Below are 12,365 nucleotides of genomic sequence, written 5' to 3'. Positions count from 1 at the left end.
CCCTTGAGTTTAACATGTTTCTTCATTTAATTATGTATACTGTAAAGCAGCAATAAATTTTTTGAACTATCAACCTTCTTATCACAACAAACACTGGGCAGTAAATGTTTCTCACTAGAAAACGTATTGTCAACTCTTGATAATTCCTGGTGTTAAGATCCAGTCACCATTTCTCTGAACAGACTGCCAGAGAACACCAATGCAAATTTCATGTTAATTTGTAGCCATTGCTCTAGACATTTCTGGAAATTAAAATTTGATTTAGGAACTTTTTTCACTTAAATATTTTTAAGCAATTAATGTTAGGAAGTTGTAGGAAGAGCTGAAAATGAAAACTAGTTAAAATATAATTTAAGGTCACAGAAACACTGAGAAGCAAGGTATACCCAGAGATGCCACAAAAGTGTAGAAGCAAAACCTGTTGTCTTTTCATCGTGGGAAGAGCCCTGAGAATCTCATGAAGAACCTTGTTGACTTAGTGACTACATTATTGTCACAACTTCAGTTAAATCAGATTTCCAGGCCCCAGGCCAGATTAGACACATCCAAGGTGGGGTGATGAGGGATGTCAGGCAGCAGGGAAAGTAAGCCATCCCACAGACTGAAGAGGCTAAAGAGTCTTTAAATGGATGCTACTCTGCCAAACAAGACCCAGAGGCGTTTTTCAAAAGGTATGTGTAAACTGAAGACATTTTAGTTACCTGAAAAATCCGTATTTGGAAGCATCAGGATGATATTGTATAAAAAGGAGGAATAATGCAATTGGAAAGTTAACTTTTTTTTTTTAATATAGTAAACCAGTTTGATTCTTGGAATCCTAGGGACCACATAACCATGATCAAGACTGAATCAAAGAGAACACCGCAAAAGCAGTGCTCTTTGTTTTATCAGGGGTTGTTGACATAAAATCTTTGGTTTAGGCAAGTTGAAGCTATGCTAAGAGCAATACTAGAATAAAGTGGGGTTTACAATGCTGTTCACAATGATGAATAAGAAATCAGGAGAAAATAGTATATCTTGTTTGCTATTTTTATGTAAAAGTTCAAACACTTAAAGGGGTATAGGGACTTCAGATAGGCGAGAAAAGCAAGATACTTGATTCAGTAAGTGAATCACATAGGGCTGTGGTTGCTGCTCAGGCAGTAATATCTCTTGGATACACACACAACCAACTTGTAATTGTCTGGCAGGGTTTTTAAGATGTGTTTTGGTTCTTTTAAGATTTGTAATTACTATACAGGCCTTAGGCTGTGTTCCTCTTAGTAGCACTTGGAAATGAAATAATTTATTTTGGGATACCTGAAAGTAATCTCAAGTGCCCAGGAGTTTAAGAAAAGGAGGAAGGAAGGGAGGGAGGTAAACCTTGTAAACCTTTATTTTTGTCTAAGGTAATAGTTTGTTAAATGCGAGGATAATTTTTCCTGGAAAAAAAATTTCCAATTAATATAGTTACTAGATTTCAGAATACTAAAAAATACTCCAAATTTTCATGTATAAAGAGGGAAAAAAATCATTGTACATTACCTAGTGAAGTCAACCAGGAAAATTGAATGACAGTCAACCAAAATTTTACATGACTTTATGTTTGAAATGCTCCATAGAAACAAAGTATTTTACCATAATTTGTTTTTAAGGAAGGAGTAGCTGTGTTTTCCCCCAATTAACTAATTCCTTTGCATAACTGGCAATGTTTAAAATTTTGTTCATTGAAACATACCAGTTTTTTCCCCATATTTTAATAAAGTACATATACATATATAATATATACCATATTTTTCAGACTAAGAGACGTACTTTTCCCCTTCCAAATTTGGGAGGAAAAGAGGGGTGCATCTTATAGTCCAAATGCAGCCTACCTGGCTGGGGGTGCAGGCAGTGGTGGAGCGGGTGTTTTTCCTATTTTCCTCTAACACCTAGGTGTGTCTTGTGGTCCGGTGCGTCTTATAGTCCGAAAAATATGGGGTGCTGTGTGACATTTAGATATATATAAATACAACATTTGGGTTGGAAAAGGAAGTTTAAACTTCAAAATTTATTTTTGAAGCTGCTGAGAAAAGCCACAGGAAATTACAGCTAGGCCCAAATGTGTACATATGACCTATGATAAATTACAAAGATTTGTACCAATGGTCTCCATAAAACTACATTTTGATCCAGCCCTCCTATTTCTGGACATTAATTTGCTACAGCACAACGGGATAGCAATGGCTGGTAATTTGGTCGTTTCAGTTTCCACTCATTGAACAAATAATTATGTACTTTGTACCAGGTGCCAGAGAGAGACCAAGAATAAGGAAAAAAGTCTCTCCCTGCCCTCAAGAGTTCACGCATACTAGGGAGCAGTGAGGGCAAGGGAGTACGGGTAGGACAAAGGTGGAGAGGACTGCTCAGGAAAGCTTCCCTGCAGTGATGTCTGAGCAAAACGAAGTGACGTGCAAGCATTGCCTATCAGTATCCAAGGGGATGCTGGGAGAAGTGGAATCCGAAAGGGATGAGCCCAAGGCTGGACCATGGCTGCAGCACAATAGCCTAGAGGGGCCAAAAAGCACATCAGCAGGAGAGAGGTAAGAGGCGGTGGTACAGCTGCATCCTGTAGTCGGCCATTGGAGTGCCAAGGCCTACTTGCAACGCAGAGGGTTCATCTCCCTGGGAAGAGCAGAGCCCTGTGACAGCACCAACTGGGAGGCAGAGGGGTGTGGTTTGGCCCCTTACTAGCCACACAACCTTGGGCAAATGGACCTTTCTGCACCCTCTTTCTCATTTGCAAAATGAGAAGAATACTTCATAGGTCTGTTAAGAGGATCAAATAACTCTTATCAAGCCCCTAACAATGTTCAATAGAAGTTATTGTTAATTATAAATTAATGCAAAAGGTGGAGGACATGGAATATTGTCCAGCTGCCCCAATGCTAAGGTGCTTTGAAAACAGGCAAGAATACATTGAAAAGTTAATTCTCAATAGCTAATAAGGAAGAAGGGGGAAATTACAGTAGGGATTTCTTGATTCAACTGTGTATTTTTCTCAAACTACCTGCCCGTCTGAGCTAGTTAGGGGTGTCCTATCTCAGAACAGTATGATGGTTATCTTTTCCTAATGCCAGCCAGAATTCAAATCTGAAATAAGTTTCAAATCTTACTTCCTAAATTTGAAATGGTAATTCCAGCTGCTGCTTGCCTACCTCAGAGTGATAGCAGACAACCAAACGTGCGAACAAAGCAAACCAGTTAGAACAAAGTTGCTTGTGGATGTGTGTGTAGATAACTTTCTACATTCAAAGTCCTTCCCTATGTGTAGAGATGATTATTAAATAAACGGACTCCAGCTTACAGGCTGAGAGTTCTGTGTTTGTAGCCTTCTACCAAATTGCAGCCACAAAAAGAAAATGTCCAATTTGGTATACAAAGGTTTTCTTATCCTAGACAACCTCCTCTTAGACTCGGTTCAGATAAGAATAATAGGATGCTCTACATTTATGAGCTGTAAGCTATTTTTCACTTAGCTTTTCAGATTCTTTGTGGAATAAGAAAGGATATAAAACAAATCAGCCAGACTGGCTTAGTGCCCTGCCAGACTCAGAGGCACCTCTGACTCAATCTGCCCTCCACTGCCAGCCTGCCTGTCCATTTCACCATCTTACCTCGGCTTCCGATCATTCTGTTCTTCTGGCTTGTCCCTTTCGTCCCCAGGCTTACCTTTGGAGATCTTGTTTCTCAGTCCATCAATACCTTTATTGAGCACCTATTGTGTGCCAGATTCAGGCACAAGGGATGCTGTTTTCACTGCAGTAACCCTGCCTTCTTGCATTCCTAGATTTCTCGGTGCCCCACTGCCAGGGCTGGCCAGCACTTGCAGAGGAGGGAGTGCATTAACATTGCAGTTACAGGAGCCAAGGCTAAGATCATGTTGGGCCAAGTTCAGATGAACAGGTTTCAAGTCAGAGTCAGCCAAGAAGTCAGACCCTGGGAGCGAAGATCAGACAAAAGCAAATTACAGGGAAGAGGAGGAAATTAAACTTCAGCAGTTGTCTCAAACACCCATTAGTCTTTGAATCATGCCTTTCTAGATGGTTGGCCTGGTGCAAATTGTGTTATTTATTATCCTGCTGTGAAATGTGGTTTAATAAATATTTTATTGATAGTAGTATTATTTTTGAGATGGAGAAGCCATAATAAAGTTATATTTGCTGCTGGTAAAATCGTTTCTAGCTTGTATAATTTTATGTGGGGATTAAATGCAGCAGTAACTCATGGTGCTGCGTGAAGGCCGTCAGGCTCCCCGAGGGTTCGGTCAACCTGACTAGTTTGAAAACCGCTGCGAGGGGAATAATTTCTAGGCAAAGAATAGGCTCACTGACAAAAGGTTCCAACTCAATTCAGGAATATTGTAAATGGTTACAACTTAACTGTTTTCTCAAACTTTCTTCATATTATATTTTAACTCACTTGCTCATAAAAGTACATGTGAAGTGTGTATGGTGTGTTTTTGGTGAAGCGTCATATATTTCTAATTACAGTTGAGAAGTCAGAATTAAATTTATAACTCACTCGGGTTTTGTATGGTAGGTACTTCCTTTCACGTTCTATAGGTATGTGGACAGAGACATAACACTGTTAGAAAATTAAGCCCTATTATGACGGTAATATATAATCTTTTAATTCTCACGTTTTATGAGTAAATCATGACGAGAACAGAGTCTGGGGTCCATCGGGAAAAGCCTCAGTTCTTCATGTGTTTCTTGTTTATTTTGTTTTTCAGAATACTGGGAATGCTAATTTTTCTATGTAAGTATGTCCACCAATTTCATAAATAACTGGGAGTACTTTTATTCTTGTGTCCAATTGTGAATGTAGACTTTGACATACAAAAAAGGAAAACAATGGGGGCGGGGTGGAGAGATTGAGAAAAAAGAGAAAAAGGAGAAAAAACTCATGGACACAGACAACAGGGTGGTGATTGCAGGCGTTAGGGGGTGGGTGGAGGTGGAAGAGGGTATGGAGGGATAAATGGGGATGGAAAAAAATTAAATAAAATCAAAACAAAAAAAAAAGGAAAAGAAAACAAGGACAAGCCTACCTAAAGAATTATATTAAATTGATCATATAGTGTATTTTTAGGAAAAGCATTACCTTGTTTATAAAATGTTAATTTTCTCTTAAATATTATCCGTATTTGAATTTATCATCTTGATAAATTCTCTAAAGAATTCATGCTATAAGAAAAGAAGTGGTAATCACCAGAGAATATATTCAAATAAAATATTTGTCTTCAGTTTATACATTTTGTTCTAATAGAAATAACGATCAGCTTTATGATTTAAGTATTTATGTCTCTTACTAAGAAAAATATACAATGCTTTTTAACTCTGGCATTATTCAGAGTAGTTCCAGAATAATAATGATCTTTCAAAAATCAACTCTTCTGCTTTAATCTTTTTTATTTTTCTGTAGCTGAGCTATAACTTGGCCTAAAATATATCCAGCTTGTGAATCCAGAGGACTTTGCTTTGTTCTCAAGAATCTGCAACAACCAATCAGAATTTAGACATAGATACCAAACTGAGTTAATCAGTCTCTTCCAAGTTCAGTTCATTCCCTTCTAACAAAAGAATGATAAAGTAATTATTGGTTCTCATTATCATATATACAGGAGTGACAATCAAGATATTGGGTTGGCTGAAAAGTTCGTGTGTTTTTCCCATAAAATAAAAGACACAATTTTCATTTTCACCAATAACTTTATTGATTTGGATATTTTGTGTATGTCAGCTAGCTCCTGTGTGGTATAATGTTGATTATTCTCAATTAAGGTCTCAATTTGATGGTTATCATCTTCAACCGGTCCCCCTGGCCATGGAGCATTGTCCAGAGAGAAATCTCCAGCACAAACCCTCACAAACCACTCTTGACACGTTCCGTCAGTCACGGCACCTTCTCGATACACTGCACAAATCTTTTTTTTTTTGCATTTCAGTTGCGTTTTTACCTTTCTTGAAATAATAAAGCATAATATGCCAAAAATTTTGCTCATTTTCTTCCATTTTTAACATTAAAATGGCTACACAAAAATTCACCGATTTGGATTAGTTCTTTTTTTAAACACATGCTGATGTGACAGCTGTCACAATAAAATCTAACAAAATTGTTTCCAATGAGGTTAAAGACAATTAAGCACTACTAGAGCCATCTTACGGAAGAAAACAAACTTTTTGATCCACCCGATATTTAACAATGGACACAGCATAGCATCCATCAACAGGAAGGGATGCTAGGCATAGCAATGGAGGAAGGTCCCAAAGCCCCTCCACCCCCACTTCCCACACCGCCTCCCCACCCGCAGTGCCAGGTTTGGAGAAAAGGTTAACTATTGCAGCTGGTTTGTTATGTCAACACAGGTGGCTGCTTCCTAAACTTTATTTTCAGTGATTTTTTTAAAAGCCCATGAACTGTATTTATTGAATCTAATATGTGACCAATTCTTTTATATATATATAATATATATATATAAATTTATATTCCGCTAGAAAAACACTGCCAGTTACACAAGCTTTAATATCACTTAGGAGTTTTGTTTTACACTTATGATAGAGCTCTATTAGACTTATTTAGACTGGTATTTTCTCCTGGGTCACTCCTGTACATACATTGAAAATATAAATGAAATAGTTTCTTTATATTCAGTGACTAACTTTTCCATCATGCTTTTGCCCAAGAATGTTGGTTTTAGGACTGCCCATAAATTGTTTGACACCCCTCCCTTCCACAGGTGTAGCCTAGGTCCCACCCCCTCGTGCGTGGACTTAGTGACTTGCGTCTAACAAGTGGAATCAATAGAGTGGAATGGATGGGACAGTGTGCAACTTTACAGCCTCGGACATAAAAAGTCCCCGAGGCTGCCTCAGCTGTTCTCTTGGATGGTTCCCTTCGGGGGGCATGGGCTGCCATGTGGTACCAACCCTATGTACAGGCCACATGGTGAGAAACAGGCTTCTGGACAATGGCCATGTGAGTGGGCTTGGAGTGGATCTTCCAGCCCAGCCAAGCATTCAGGTGACTATAGCCCCAGACCGCACCCTAACCTTCAACCTCATGGGAGACTCCGAATCAGCGCTGAGCCCCTGCCAGGTTTTTGACTAACGGGAAGTCTGAGAACTAACAAATTGTTGTTTCAAACTGGTACGTTCTGGGAGTTACTTGTTATGCCGCAAGAGATCACTAATACACCAGGAGCCATCACTTTCAAACAACGTCATCTGTGTCCCTAAGAGCACAGATGATGCGGCATTTCTTAAATGAGTGCTCTACTGTTACCTCCAGGAATTTTCCCATGCCAATGACTTCCTATTCTGCAAGTTTTGCTGAAGATGTATGGGCAGTAACAGCTTCAACAGACACACCTCTCAGCAGACCACAAATGTAAGACACACCCCAATTTCAGAGGTGAAAAAAATGTGCAGCAAAGAATCGATGAAATGCCCTTTAAGGTATGTTTACTATTTCCCTTCTGCTTCCATCAGCCCTCTGTTCTTTGCCAAGACTTTGGTCTTGCCAACTGTAGTTCTGTTGACCATTTCAGGACAAAACTACTGAGGTTCCCAGGGGATTGCTGTGTTTGCCTCTGTGTACGGGGGAGTGAAGGCCTTGGGCAGCTGTAAGAAAAGACCGATGGGGTGATCTGAAGGGATGCTTTATGAACCCCAGCCTTGCCCAGTCCAGCCAAACCTACCTACGGTGTCACAGAGTGGCACACCCTCTTTGTGAGGGGCTGGAAATGCTGGGAAAGTGGTGGGGGCCTCTTGGTGCTGGGTGCTGGAATATTCTATATCCCGGAACAATTCACTACCAGCATATTAGGAATATAAGTACATTATTTAGATAGGAAAGCAAGAATGCGAATAGTGCTTACTGGTTTCAGAAGCAATTGTTGCAATGTTACAATCAGTTATAATGAAAATATAAAAGATGTAATAGATTGTGTCAATATAAAAGGTGTAATATAAAACATAAATATAAAATTAAAAGGGAGATTTACCTGACTTAAGTACACTGATCTCCTCAAATCTCTCTCTCCACTAAATAAACTACCACATGTGAAAGGGCTTTGTAACCCGCTGAGCACCAGACAAGTGTAAGCCTTAGTGACGTATGGGTTCTACCTTCACTCCGGGAGGGAGCTCTCAGCCTCACTTAATTCCCACCTGTGCCCAACTCCGAGCACTTTCTCTGGGCCTGCTCCTCATATCTCATCTCAAGGAAGGGTTTACAACCAGGAATAGAAAGAATAATTTAAATATGATTTAGGAAAGATTCAGAAATTATTCTGCTTTTACCCTCTACAACTTAACTCCCTTTTATATTCTTTCAGTGAATGTATTCAATCTCTAAATCTTCTCCATAACTAGTGCTCCTAAAATAAAGCTGCTTTCTTGTTCTGATCATCTGTAATTTAATCCATCTCTTTTTATAGATTTATTCAGTATTTTTCCCTTCTCCCTTCAGAAGCTCTAACTCTTTTCCTGACTAAAATATCTTGGGTCACAGAAGTCCTTCCCTTTCTGGAATTTTTTTTAAGAAGGACTTTTTTCAATTCCACAAATATTTTAACAAAAATATTGCTAGAGGTCTATGCTAGATCCTGCAAGGAATTCTTTAAAAAATAGCACAGTCTCTTATAGTGCTTGCCTTCAAATGGCTTAGTTACCAATAAGGAAACATAAGAAAGCTGCCCAAAGAACGACAATGCAAAGTAGATGCATCACACTTGTACAGGAAGAGACGGCACCAAGTATGGGGTGAGGGTTTCCCCTGCTGAGAGTCTTGTGGTTGCTGTTTGCTAGCTTGCTTGCTTTTGTCAGCCATTTCCAGGGCACCTCAGTATTTGCTCTCTAAATACCGGGTGGGGCAGGAGTAGGTTCACAGTTGTGAGTGCGTGAAACTGTTTATTTTTGTATCATTTACTAATTATTAGTTTCCATATGAACAACTGTAAGCCTACTTTTGCCCCACGTTGTATTACAAAATTATGCTTTCCTACAAATCTGTTGATTTTTCTACTGCTTTTCCCCCATTTAATTCTTAAATCCATGCTTCTCTGCAAATATGCTTTAGGTCCCTTTGAAAAAAAATCAGAACCAATGGTGGGAAGAAAATATAACTTAACTATTGTTTTATGTCTGTTTTGAGTGGTTTTGACCTTATGAGGTGACATTTCTTCCTGTGATTTGCATCTATGTGCCTTCACTGGCATGTCACCTCCTCCTCCAACCCTTGTTACATATCTGGTGCCCCCCCTACTTGTCCGTCAACCACTTGTGTCTGTGTCGGGATATCTCTGAAAAGTCAGATATTAAAAATCCTCAAATCACACATTTCTCAGCTTTACCCTGTTTTTGCTTTTCTCCTTTCAAATTCTTAAGTTGACCTCAGTTAAGGGCTTCTCTAAGAATAAAGTCCCCTTAATGTTTAGCCACACTTTTTAATAAAAGTAATAAAGTCTTGTTATACATGGGAAATCATGTTAGTTTAACATCATCTATCTCATGATGTTTTATATGTTTGGGGGGAGCATCTGAGAAAAAAACAACTCCAATGCCTTAAACAGACACCCCCCCCCCCACTTTGCTTCACTAACAGAGTTTGCTCGGGCTCCTCCTAGTGGCCACATCCCTTCGAGGAGGCTGGGGCTGGATCCTGATTCGATTAAGCTGACCCAGGAGGTCTCATTTCCCTTGACAAAGGCAGGGTTGAGACGTGGGCATGACACGTAATTCTAGCGGGTTAGACAGAAGGGGAAGTCTTCTAGAAGACTTTGGAAAGCTTTCTTCACTCAGAAATGAAGATGTTCCCTTTTCTTGCCTCTGCACATTCTCACCTACACCGTGGAGTGCTAGAAAGAGTAATTGCCACGTAGCAACCATGAATAGAAGGACTGAGCTGTTGGAGAACACAGAAAGGAGAGGTGAAAACAGTCTCATCCCCGAGCCATCGAACTCAGCCCCACCCACAACTTCGCTGCAACCAGACTTGCCACGTGAGGTTACAAATGTGGGTGCATGCCACTCTTCGTTGGGTTTCCTGTTACGTGTCGTGGAGAGCGGAGCCTCCTCTCGGACTTGTCCCCTGTGGTGGAATAACACAGGGTTAAATGCTCTTCCATTTCCTCTGCGGCTGCCCTTTGCCCTTCTCCTCAGGACACTCTGTTCTCCTGTAGGGCCAGGGCTTTTCCTACTCTTTTAAATACTCTGGTCATCAACTTGGAGGAGAGCTGTGAGACTGGATGCTTACCCTCGCAGAGTAACTGTGCGACTGGAGCACATTGTGGAGGGCTTTGGGGCAGCAAACGGTACAGGAAGCTTTCTATGGAGACTGGAAATAGCCCGCTAATCCCACAGGTGAGGTCGATCCTGAGGGCCGTCTGAATTCATCCTACTTTCCCAGAGGAGAGACTGAGTACTCACCTCACTTTAGGCAAGTAATGTAACCTCTCTCAGCGTCTACCACCGTTTTACAGCCCCTCTAGCCCCTCACACGCTCCTCTCCTTGCCCAGCTTGGATACCATAGTAAAATACTTGTCCCGCTTAACTGAGATATAATCGGTAAATAACATCGTGTAAATTTAAGGTATACAGTGTGATGATAAGATGCACATACATACCATGAGAGGATTACCATTGTAAGATTAACACCTTCACGACCTCACATAATTACCTTTCTGGTTTGGTTTGATTTTGGCGTGGTGCTGGCATTTACGATCTCTCTAAGTAACTTTCAAGTCCCCAGTACAGTATTGCTAGCCGTCGCCACTGTGCTCCAGGTTGTATCTGCAGAGCTTACTGATCTTCCAGCTGGAAGTTTGGACACATTAGCCAGCATTGCCTCGTGTCCCCCAGCCTCAGCCAAATGACTCCATTCATTAGGTTTACTCCCTGCTTTCTTTTACTACAGCTGACTGAGCGGTTTGCTGCTACATAGCAGGAATCTCCCTTCCCTCAGTTTCCAATAAGATTTTCTTTGCTTTCAAGTCTTTGCCCACAGCCTCCTCAAAGTCTTCTTCAACAGTTTGCACACGTTTCCCCAAGATTTTACCAACATGTTCCTAAAATCTTTGCAGCTCCCTCCCACTGCCACCTTTTAGGTATTTGTTATGGCAACATCCTGCTTTTAGGTACCAACATCTATGTTACGAATTACTCGAAAGCCCTGTGGTTAAGACAGTGCACGTTTATTGTCTCACAGTTTCTTTGAATCGGTAATTTTGGAGCAGCTTAGCTGGGTGGCTCTGCCTCGGGGTCAGTTGGGTGACTGAGGTGAGGATGTTTGGCCGGGGCTGGTGTCACCTGGAGGTTTGATGGGGGCTGCAGGACTTGCTTCCGAGACAGGTCACTCACTTGGCTGTTGGAAGGAGGGCCTGTCCGTGGTAAGTGATCCAAGAGAGAGAAGAAGTAAGCTGTTGTGTCCTTTATAACCTCGTCACTCACGTCACTTCTGCCATAGTGTGTTCCTTAGAAGAGTCACTAAATCCAGCCTTCCCTTCAAGGGAATTAGGCTCCATCTTTTGGAGAAAAGGAGTGTTGATGAATTTATTTATTTTTGTGGGGTATTTTTTCCTTAAAAAAATTGAGATATAATCAACATACAACACTGTATAAATTCAAGGTGTACAACATGTTGATTTGATACATTTATATACTGCAAGGTGATTTTCTTCTGGAGGGAAGGGGTGTTGATGAAAACTACCACAGGAGGGACGGGGAGGCTCCAAATGGGGCCCTGTTCCCCTTCCTTGGGGACGAACTGTGAAGGGGGCTCTCTCGGGACTGTGACCAGCCTTTTTAGTGAGAATCCTGTGGTGTCCACAGAGAAGAGCCTCGGCCCCCACGGTCTCTGTATTCTCTAGGGAGACCACCCTGTTGAGAGTAGTTTGTCTGAAGATGCAGCTGAATGTTCTCTACCATCAAGAGTTCATGTCCTTTCTCTTCAGAGGCTTCAGAGAAGTTCATTGCCCTGCAGTCTCAGGTCTCTGATGGGTTCAAGTGCAGCTGTAATTTTTCAGATCTCGTATCTTTTGTTATCGCTGTAGTAGGGGCGGGAGTGAAGCAGCTCTCAAATTTCTACATTATAAGCAGAATCTGGAAGCATACTTCCAATAGAAATTCATCGACCAACATATACTTGAAGCACTTTAAGCTACTGATGTTTTTATTCCTATTGAAGTTCAAATGTAAGGTAGGGGAAGCCGCCTCATGTTCGCTCCTGAAAATTTTTGACACACCCTCGTGAGTATTTAGTAGGTAGCTTCTCTGCTTTCTGCTCTTACAACATGTCCCAAGACCTACTTGTACTTTTTCTGTGCCAGAGCGAGAATCAG

The sequence above is a fragment of the Desmodus rotundus genome, chromosome 6 (genome assembly GCF_022682495.2).
Source record: "Desmodus rotundus isolate HL8 chromosome 6, HLdesRot8A.1, whole genome shotgun sequence".
Lineage (NCBI taxonomy): Eukaryota > Metazoa > Chordata > Mammalia > Chiroptera > Phyllostomidae > Desmodus > Desmodus rotundus.
This window is presented reverse-complemented; position numbering follows the sequence as displayed.